We start from the raw sequence: 11582 nt of genomic DNA, 5'->3' as shown, positions 1-11582 counted from the left end.
GAGTTAGTACTCAGCTGTACAGCTACAGCACACATGGTGACATGGACAATCACCATCTAATAAAGTACTGGTCTGCCATACATGAATCAGGGACCCAGATACTTGCAAGTTTGCTTATGGCTAGGTGCTAATGCTTTCTTCTTTTTGCCTTGTTATGCAGGTTTCCTGAAGAAAACTCTGATGAGGAGATGAGGAGTTACAGAAAGTCACCAGGAAGGCTGTCACATCGGGGAAACGCCTGGGTCTACAACCTGTTGATGTGAGAGCAACAAGCTAGTTTTGCGTTACTATTACAGGAAACATATTTACGGTTATGCAAGTGAAGATAGCCCACTGATTAATGCTGTTTTATTTTTGTTGAGTTGCATATCCCAATGCAACCACTAATTCCTACTCTCTCGATAGAAAGACAAAAGATGAAACAAAGTTCCCATAAAGATCATCTAGATTAGCTCCGTGTCCAAACGCCAGCTAAGCGCAGAGGTAACCAAAACTTTTTGAACTGATTCAGTTAAAATCACCACAATTACAATTTCTTATGCTTCTTTAAGAAATAAATGTATTAGATTGGATGTATATTAATTTTAGGCACTGGGACAGATTGATGAGTTCTTACAAATGGGAGCAAGTCCCACTTTATATAAATCAATTTACAAGTTGATTGAAAATCTTTCTATTTTCACACTGGAACTGAGAACAACAAATGTTGCATTTTTCTTGTATAGCTGCATTGACTGAAATGGCTGCAGTCACACAGCCCTGATTACTGTAGATAAATCAAACAGCTTCTATGTTCACAGTCCCAAGAAAAAGTACTATGGTGAGGACTTCACTAAAAATTTTCCTACAAATTACTGGACAACTTTCTCATAAATCAAGAAATTGTTTTCCTTATCAAGTGAGAATATTATTTATGCATCATGTCAGGGGTTGTCTCAAACAGTTCAAAAGGCAAAAACAGGGAGAAGAGGGAAATGTCTGGAAAATAAATCTGGTTGACTCTTTTCTGGCATTTCAACTGTTATGATGATTATACTTTGTAATGTATGTCTCATAGGTGTCACCATGCTGCACACCAAAAGGAAGATGTGCTCCCTGTCCCAGCAAGTTTCAGTCTGATTTTAGGTTTTCGACCAGTGAGAACACATAATAAGAAGCCAAAATAGAGAGGATAAAATTCTAGACAAATGCATCATACAGACACATTCCAGCTTAACAACAACAACAAAATAATAATAATCAAAGATTAGAACCAACAATGTAAAATGTTGGAGTTTTTAACTCATCCGTAGAATCAGATGGGTTAATAAGCTCAGTTACAGCTCTTACTTTTCTGCTTTCATGTATTTTATTTCAGAAAGGCATAAATTGTGTACATTACCAATTAAATGGATATTATAATGGTAAGGAAGAAAACTTAAAGAAATACAAATCTTGAAGGCCTGTCCTTTGCAGTTGTGAATTGGCTGATGTTCTCTTCACACTGGTGCTGCGTGGCATCCTATGGCTGTAGCTTATCTGGCCACAGATTGTGTTAAATTATTACTTTCAGCTCCAAAAAAAATAAAGGAGAGAGGAATATAAAGATGATTGTGGGTTTGGTTAAGCTAAAAGCTGGTATTCAACTGGGACACCCATAGGACATGACATGTTCAAGTCTGTTCTTGGCATTTAAATCCCCAGCATCCAGAAGGATTTTCCTTAAGCGCAAAAGGCACAGGCCTCTTTTAATCACTTTTGTGGTATAGTGTATTTAAAAACTCCTCAGAGAAAGGAAATATGGTAACTGTTCAACATCGTGGGAACAGAAATTTGGCTTAAAATGGGAGAAGGCCTAGGAACAGGCTGCCCAGGGAAGCGGTGGCATCACCGACCCTGGCAGTGTTCAAGAACAGAGTAGATGTGGCACTTAGGGACGTGGTACCGTGGGCATGGTGGTGATGGGCTGTTGGTGGAACCTGATGGTTTTAGAAGTTTTTTCCAACCCTAGTGGTTCTACAATTCTATGAAAAAAAGGCATGTGTCATGACCCTCTTAAAGCATCTTCTGTTGATGTACTCATCTGCTCGCTCTCTCTTGATTTTGTCAGGCTTCAGTCTTTGTCTCTAGCCTTGCATAGACCTGAAAGATATCTCCCTCATGTTGTGTGCTGGCAGGTGAGCCCTGCTGGGCCAGACAAGGACAGCAGCTCCTTGTGGTGACTGCCCACTCTCTATGTCCTCAGGTGTCCTGACACACCTATACAGGAGCTGGCCAGGCTGAAAACACTCCAACAAGCATTCATCCTGTCAAGAGACACAGATCAACAGAAGCACAAACATTTCCTGGGTGATTCCGGGAAATTCATGGACTCATCAGTGCTTTGTTTCTCCACCTGTAAGACATAAATATTAATAATTCTTTCTTCTTTTCTACTTTTTTTTTTGCCTTTCCAAAGATTTCAGTCTCACTTTTACATGTAAATACAAATAAATATTTATACAGAAATATAAAGTCCTCTTAGCTTCAGAACCTCTTTGGGTTTGCCTGTCCTTGAAAAGTATCCCTCCCAAAGGGCCTCTGTACCAAATATGTATTTATGTATACAGTGTAAGTACATGTACAGTACTGACCACAACCTTGGCTTAGGAACCTTCAAAGCAGTTGTAGTACCACTGTCAGACGCTGTAGAAAGTGTCCTTTATCAGAAAACATTTATTAACAGAGATGTACACAAAACTACATCACTAGGAACAAAGAATGCTGGTCATGCTCTCAGGTAGAAAGGCTGTAATGATGGAGATCCATGATTGTAGAGCACAGTGTTAGCCAAATCAGCCTAAAACAAATACAAGAAGCTATGCCTCCAGCCAGTGCAGAATTAAACCACCTTGGTTGCTCAAGTTGTTTTGTGGATGGTTTTTTTTTTGTTGTTGTTTTTGCTTTGTCTCAGGTTACAATGGTTCCTAAATGCTGTCGTGGGATCAAAATTATTTAGACAAATTTATGGAACAATAATCCATAAAAGGTTATTACAAAGACAGTATGTTCACCTCTAGATGCCTCTGGCTGACTGGTAGAGTATCTTAAAATTTATCACCAGATATTTATCTTGTTCCAGTGCCTTTCCTCAGACATTTCTGTGATGCTGCTGGGATGAAGGAATGCTGTTAAGGCGAGATGAAGACCTTCAAGTGTTCTAACATCAGGATTAGTGAGACTGCCAATCAGCTTAATGGTCTGTCGGATCCTCCAACAGTCTCTGTCAAAGAGAACAGGTATCATCTTCAGATCACCAGCTGAAAATCATTCAGGAATTTGAGCTATGCTGTGAAGGAGGGAGAGATTAGAGACTCCAGAGCTCTCTTAGCTGCTGCAAAGCTAAATGTGATCTCACTGGAAGGGAACTGGACACAGAAAGCTGTACCAAAGGGGGGTTTCTGGAGCAGGAGACAGGGTAGAAGGCATCACACAATGTCTGTGTCTTCTGCTTTACCTCTTCTCTGACACCTCAGCACTCCAGGTAGTTTCCCACGTTGTTTATTCTCCTTGCAATGTGTTGTCTTCACAAACAGAATCAGAGTCATAGGAATGCACACATTTGCATGTGAGAACGCAGGTGCATGCTTGTGTTTAGGGATGTAACATCTGTACACCATCAGGAGTCAGTGTGTGGCTTTGATATCCCTTCACAAATGCACACAGCCTGTTGCGCCAAGGCTATGACAAGCTGGGACTCCATAAAGCATGCTACGTGGGCATCTGTAATACTCCCATGAATACTGCATGCTTGTAGCCTGTCTGTATTTATTTATTTATTATGTTAACATTGCTCATGGAGGTCTTAAATTATCCTAAATGAGACATTTGAATAAAAATGCCTGAGAACTGTCAGTATGCAATTCTACTCCAGCCTTCACAGTACAGATGCTTGCAGTCTGGTGTGTTATAACTTGCTTTTATTTTCAAATAGTGCATTTGTCAACATTTCAGAGCTATCCAACCTCCATCAGGACACAATGACAGCTGATCACAGGTTTTAAATAGCTGCCTGGTATTTGGAAATACAACTTTGTAAGTGTCCATGAATATCTCCATGATTCATTCAAAGGTGAAATAAGGAAGGCAGCTATTCTCTAATGCATGGCGGTTATGAAGATGATCTATTTCTAAAAATCTCTGATTAGTCAAATTGTAAAGCAAGGGAGAAGAGCTAATGAGTGACCACTGCATAATTATAGAGGAGTATATCAACATACATCCAGTGAGACATGAAGATGTCCTTCACCATTGTTCACTATAAGCTGAGACTGAATTGACTATAAAACCATCAAATAACATTGGCAGCACAACAAATCTCTCCTTCTTGTCCATTCTGTGGCACACAACCAAGAACTAAGAGGAGCCGTACTGGCCTGCAGCAGCAAGACCTGAGTGCAGCAGAGCAACCAGGATACACTGGCAGTTCATTGAGGCACTCAGAGCAGAGCTCCCATGTAGCCAACCTGAGTAGCTAGGAGTGCCCAAGCTGTGCAGTGATGGTTGTATAGCTCTGGACCCAAGTGAGAAGCAGAATTCCTTTGGAATAAAAGCAGTGCTCACACAAATATACTGTTTGTATGACCAAGTCAACATCTGTTATTAGTATTGCATTTTGCTTTCACTCAAAGACACCTTAGGGCTCTCTTGAACAAATACCACTGCAAAATGAGCCCTTACTTCAGTGGTGGTAGACTAATACCCAAGAATCAGAAATGAAATGCTGGCTATTGATGTTTAACTTACTGCTTCATCTATTTGCTGTTCCCTACCAGATTTACTGTACAGCTACTTGCTTTGCTATTATCACAGTATTTTTTTTAAGTTCTACATTATTATTTCTGTGCTTAGACAATTTTTAAAATACAGAGAAATAAAAGAAGATATTGAAGTTCAATTTGCTTGTAAGCTTTGAAAACCAAGGTAACATTCTAGAAGGAAATTTAATGCTTCTTCGCACTGAGGCATTTGCAAATTGTGAGCTGTAATTACTTTTGACAATTACCTACTTAAGAAAGAATGTATAAAGAAACAGTCAAAGTATGCTACCTGGGACAATGCACACCAATCAAGACCATTCTATAAGTCATCAATTCAGGATGATTGATCTCACATTTTAACAGGGGTACAGTAACTAGTTTTGAATGCAGTGGTAAGGGAAAGTCTTATTTGTATAGCCTTCTTAAACAACAACCTCCTTTACTCTTTACATAAATGCTGTCCAATGACAAGTCCCAGTGCTTTGTTACATTTCAGACTTACATTTGTTATTTAGCAGTTTTGAATAATTGGTAGAAAGAACCATTAGTGTTTTGCTGGATCAGGAACCAAAAGAAAGGCTTCAGTTCTAACCAGCCAGGAAGAAAATGGTTTAAATTTTATTTACCCAATTACTTGCAGATTGGAGATAGATAGGAGCAATTTAGTCACCATGCACATCCCTTAATACCTGGTTTTCAAAATCCTGCCCCCATTTGCTGTAGTACCTCTCATTCAACTTAAACATCTTTCTAAAGTCCTCTGAAAATGTCTAGAATGCTAAGAAAGTTTGTCATGCCACTACGATAGTAGATACTAAAATGACAGCTGATTATAACTCAAGACATTGCCAAAATTCTTTATTGAAGTCTCCTATTCTAGCAACCAATATTTTCCTGTACAAACAGAAACACCAGTTCACTCTGCACTGTTCCCTGAAGTAAGGGCAGACCATTTCTTTAAAATATCTGGCATAATGTTTTATGGGTTATTTTACTATCAGAAGAGAAGGACCTGAGCTATTTGCTTGACTGACTGACTGGTTTGCTTGGTTTTGTATCTCAAACATTCTGTTCTCTGCTAGCTTGGAGCTGTAAAACATGATCTGGATTTCTACAGTTTTGAAATCTAATTTAAAATAAATAATTTTTAAAGCTCAAGAATACCTCTCCTGTCCCAGGGAAGAAGAGAAATAAACCTGAAGAAGAAAGAATAGAAAACTCAATGAGTTCACAGTGCACCACTCTTCCTCAGCTGGAGTTGGTGGTGATTAGCAGCATGACTATGAATGAATTTTTATGAAAAGAACTCATCTTAAACACTGCCTGTCTTAATTGCTCTTCAAATCCTTTGAAGATTAATAATTGTTTAGAGAACCTTTAGAAAAGCTAGGATGTAGACAGGTCCAAGGAAAATCCTCCTATCTGAAAATGAAACCTCCTTTGAGTTCATGCAGCCCTACAAGGTATCAGGCTTTATTTACTGCAAATCACTCGAGTGGTGCTCATCCATCTGCCCGCGCATGCTATAGGGTTATTCCACCTACAAGTCCTTGGAACTAGTACAAATCTTCTCTCACACTGGAAATTCAAGTGGCTGTACTTGCCATGGGGCCCCAGAGCCAAACAGAAGCTGTGGCAGCAGCCTTGGTAGTGAGAGCCAAGAAACCACTAGAATATTCCAAAGCTGGGGAAGCAGCATCATGGCCAGATCCTTCCCTTTTTATCTGACCCAACATTAGGAGATGAGAGCAGAAGTCCTACCACTATATGCCTGTTTATGCCAGTTAAAGTCTCATTTAAAATTACATATATACTTACCAAAAGAAAGAAGTTGTTGAGACATCTGCAATAAAACAAGGAAAGATGACATCAGTTTCTCATTATGCTGTTCCTCATGCTGTCATCTTACTCTCACTGCAAACACCCTTCATGACACAACTCCTTCTTGGCTTTCATCTCCTAATTGTCCTGTGCCATCTCTAGCAACAATACATCTGTTTTCCTGCACTCCCAGCACCTGCTTTCATGCCAAGCAATTTGCCAACCTATTGCCCTCATCCCATTCATATACCTTCAAATTACCACTCTTGTCACTTTCCCTGTGAAAAGGGACTAGTAGCTATATTTTAGCAGCATTCTCCTCCACTGATTGTGAGATACAATTTACCAGTCATGATGAGTATTGATTAACACTACTCTGGTCTACACCTTGCCATGACTACATCATATAATATAAAACCATTGCCATGTTATATTGAATTTACCTCATATATCAAATGCATAGAAGCAGGAAACAGAATCAAGATTTTCTCCTCGCCAAGGAGCTAAATAGTAGCCCATAGAATAAAACTCTTTTATGCTTGCTGTGCTCCCATCAGTCTTGCATATTGTGCGTAGAGTAGAAGGCTAACACCACAGGCTTGTCTGTTTTATTAAAATTTCTAATCTTAATAGAAATGTTGTGCAGTATGTACTACTTTCTTCATTAGCTGTAGTTTGTAAATGGCTACTTTACTCTGCAGTGAATGCAATACCTGCAGTCTGTATTAGGCAGGCCTAATTTGCACCCACATTGACCTAGATTGAAGACAGATCCAGACAGTGTAACAGAAAGCTCTGCTATTTATGACTCCAGTGCCTAAGGAACAAGCCACAGATCCTTGACTACCTTTGCATATGCAAGGTGGTGTCAAACACAGCAGTGTCACCCAGAGGCATCCAAACACATTCCAAACAACTTGTCTCAGGTTCAGCAGTCCATGCAGTTGGTCTGGACCAACTCACATTGCTCCTCATTAGCCAGGACTGATACCTGCTACATAGCTATATCTTAACAGTGTTATATAAATGTATTGTCTCCTGGACATTTTCTTGCCCCCTCTTCAGGGAGGGCTAAAGAGCATAGCACACGGGTCTGAGCCACAGCCATTTTTGTGCTGGAACAAATTCAGGAACAAATTCAGATGGTCAAGTGGCCTTTGTAAAGCAATGCTTTGAACTCTCTCCCAGTTTTCTCTCTGCAAAATGAGGACAGAAATATTCTCACCTTAGTAGGGATATTATGAGAGAAAATATGAAATGCTGTGAAGTTCACAGACATTTGGATAATTGGGCCATGCACCTGTCTTTGATGCATTAATAGAAATCATGTCATGCCCTTGTGATTTGTTAGGATTTGCTTTCTGATTGCTATGTCTATATATCTCTAAATTATATTGGAGTTAAAGCCCCTGCATGTTGCAGTAGGCTAGATCTTTTCTTTCTTGGCTTTCATCTACTATTTGTCCTATGCCATCTCTAGCATCTTTTCTTTTTCTTTCTGTCCCAAGGTGAATTATTTTTGAAGACGCTTCAGTAAATTGCTCAATTTACCCCTAAGTTCTGTCAAGGTCAAAAAGTATTTTATTTCTCTATTTTTCAAAATTAGAGGTGTAATATATTCATGAAAAATGAATCAGAAACATTTGAGAAGAAGAGACAGACTGTCTCTTACAAAAGTCACAAAAAATAAAAACACATACCCTATCCTTCATAGCTACTTCTACTTTGCGCATGTGAACACAGTCTTTAAGTTAAAGAGTTAAATTCCATATAAGTTATATTCCATATAACTGGTATATAAGTGAGGCCCATCCCCAGAAACCAATCACTACCAAAACTGTAATTAGTTACCTCACACTATCCAGATGAAACCCAACGCAGCAGAAGGGATGAGTGATAGAGAGAGAAAACTGTTCTCATGTCAAAGGCTTGTAATAATGTCCAAATGATGCAGTAGAAGAAAAAATTATGGCTTAAGTGATACCTTGAAGCAGATTCATGAACACTGCCCAAAACAGACACTATGACAGTCAGCACTGATACAGAGGTGAGAAGGAGTACAGCATTTACTGAGAATTTAACTTAGTTAGATCATATTTGTCTCAGGCTCAAAATAACTATCACAAAGTCATCAAAAACTAATGAAGTGAACATCAGCAGCTGGACTTGGAATGTTTTTGGAACAGCAGTTAGAGACCAGATGTAGTGTCCCACAGCCTATAAAATGACACTTAGACATCTACTTTTAGATAGCAGAATCCATCTGAGTCTAATGTGGGACAATGTAAAATTAAACTTTTTAAGTAACTAGCCTTTTTTAACAATTTCTGTAAGATGAACTTCATTTCTACCACTTTTGAAAGTGTGTTTTTTCCACATTTTCTTACCATTTTGCACTCACTACACATAGAAGGGCTGCTCTGAAAGTAATGCCTCCTATTTTATAATGTTGGCCATGATATCAGAGGTGGATGCTGGTGATATGGCAGGAGAGCCTGAATCATCCCACCAATATTCTGTTACATTTTGTTGTCATGTGACAGATGGCAGCAGAGGGACAGTCTGATAAAATGGTGTCTGATATGGAAATGCATATGAAGAAAAGTGTGTCACTGAATACGTCTGTGTGGAAAAAATTGCACCTGTTGACATTCACTGATGCTTGCTGAACAGACCAAATAGTGGATGCGAGCACAGTGAGGCAGTGGGTAGTGCATTTCAGCCATGGTGTCAGTGACAGTAGATCATCCCTATTAGTACAGATATTTACAAGTGCAGCATGAAGGCTCTTGTTCATTGCTGCTAAAAATGCATAGTAAATAGTGGTAATTGTGTTGGAAAAGAGTATTTTGTAGCTTAGAATTTGCTCTATCTAATCATGCTATTGTGCCCAGTTTACGGGCATTCGGCCTGGTTCCGTGACAAAGGGGATGGGGGACCCATGGGCGCAGGCCCTGGGAAAAGGGAAAAGGAAAAAAAGGGTAAGGAGATGGCCCTGAGAGCAAAGAACAGCGGCAACAATCTGAGGAGAAACAAACTAATTTACTAAATAAGATATCGGAATGCAAAACAACACACTATAATACAATATAATTACAATTTAAGCTGATAAATCCAATACAGAGAGAGAGAATGTCCCAAAATCAAGGTAGGCCTTACTCTACTACCGACGATAAGACGGCTGGAGAGCGAGGTGCTGCCAGGACGAGAGACGGGCGGAAAAAAGGGACGAGGTCTCGTGATCTGCAAGTTTTTATCTTTTCCCTCTGGCCGGAAATGGTAACAGAGGAGCAAAGTATCCTGGGGAATGTAGTAGTCCTTCTCTTCTGAGAACCAGGTACATTCACTACATGATGTTATGATGTGGAATACCAATAACTGAAAATCATAAAACCATGACAGTATCTGTTGTAGTTTCCATGGAAATAAATAAGAGGCATTACTTTTGGAGCAATGCATGTATCTGTTTTTAACTATCAGTGATCCCCTTTACCCAAATGTTCAGGCAGAGTACTGATCACAGCCATTAGATTCACCACCATTAAATGCACACACCCCATTTGTGACTTCAGCATTAATAGGAGGTGCATGTCCAAGGCCCCAGATTGCTTTATTCACATCAGCCACTGTGCTTTGAAAAATGGACAGCAACGCTATTGTGGCTCTGGACTCATCCCAGCTGCTCTTCAGCATTATGGCCTTCCTCCTACTCAGTGACCACTCCATGAATGTGCAGGATGAAGCTGACCAGTGGCACCTGGCATTGTATTTGTGGAGCAGAAGGGAGACTGCTGCTCGGATTTAAAATACATGTTTTACAGCATGCCAGTTTTATCAGATTTGGCTGATATAGCTATCCTTGATGTTTTAGGGAACTAAAAAATAAACAGTGCCAGATATGCAAATTCAAATCATTCTATTTTATACACACATTTTGTTAACATGATATTGTGTCTGACATTTATTTTCTCACCTGAGTCTGTATTTGGTTCAGCCCTTACCCCCCAGCCCAGCCCTTCACAATTACCAGCTATAGCAATTGGCCTTTGAAGTGTACCTAGCAAATTACTAATATGTGCTTTGGCTATCTATATCTGCACAACTCATCACAGGTAATTTAGAGAGACATGGGAACCAAGTGATATCTTTCAACAGTGATCTGATCTGACTGCAACACTGCAATATTACTCACAAAATGACATTTATACCTAAACAGAAAATTTGTGTTGATCTCTCTTGAACTATTGCACTATAAAATGTGTATATGGGAATATATCAATACTCTGATATTCTTTATACTTTTGACTTTCAACCTGTTAAAAGCCCTGTTGTAAATAAATTCTTAGGTTCCCACGTTTTTCCTTTTTCCGGGGCCTCAGTAATGCTGTGGAGGCTTTCATACCTTTGCCTAAACCAAAGGGCACACTTACTAGAGCATACTTATGAAAAATGTTTGAACTCAAAGAGTCCTTTCTAATGTCTCTGAAATCCGCTTCATCCAGACATGCTTTAGCAGCTTGGTACTTCACTGATGGATGGGGGAGGAGTTTTGTGTGAGACCCAAGGTCACAAAGCACCTTACAGGTGGCAACCAAAAACAAGTACAGTCAAATCCAAACTAATCCTATGAGCAGGAGAGCAGCAGGCACTCAACGTCATTCTCCATTAACTGGTAGAATTTGACTGTGAAAGAGTCTGCTCTATGTGTATGTGTGCAGATGTGTGTCTGTGCAGATACAAACACTGACAGCTGGCCTTTCGTGGCAGACCGAAGTCCAACAGTGAAAATGAGGATATTGAAACCAACCTGCTCTGCAGTCACTTTGGTTCCTTCTTAGATTTATTTGGTTATTTTATTTTTAATTTTTATTTTAAATCAATGAGATCAGTCAGGCCCAACAAGCAAGAAACCATCCACAGCAATTATTCACAGCCCAAAACAAATCCGCAGCAAAACACAGCAGACAAGACACACCAATAAAA

The 11582-nt window shown here is 39.6% G+C and overlaps 1 long non-coding RNA gene across 1 annotated transcript in view; it reads right to left on the bottom strand.

Moving 5' to 3' along the window:
- The window catches only part of LOC110392469, a 24870-nt gene continuing 15971 nt past the window's right edge, over nt 2684-11582 (bottom strand). Inside the window, exons 2-3 of the long non-coding RNA XR_002434401.1 lie at nt 6597-6621; nt 2684-3241 (exon numbers count right to left, since the gene is read on the bottom strand). This is a non-coding gene — a long non-coding RNA (uncharacterized LOC110392469). The remainder of the gene's footprint in view (nt 3242-6596; nt 6622-11582) is intronic.

The sequence above is a fragment of the Numida meleagris genome, chromosome 1 (genome assembly GCF_002078875.1).
Source record: "Numida meleagris isolate 19003 breed g44 Domestic line chromosome 1, NumMel1.0, whole genome shotgun sequence".
In the NCBI taxonomy this organism is placed as follows: Eukaryota; Metazoa; Chordata; class Aves; order Galliformes; family Numididae; genus Numida; species Numida meleagris.
This window is presented reverse-complemented; position numbering and strand designations above follow the sequence as displayed.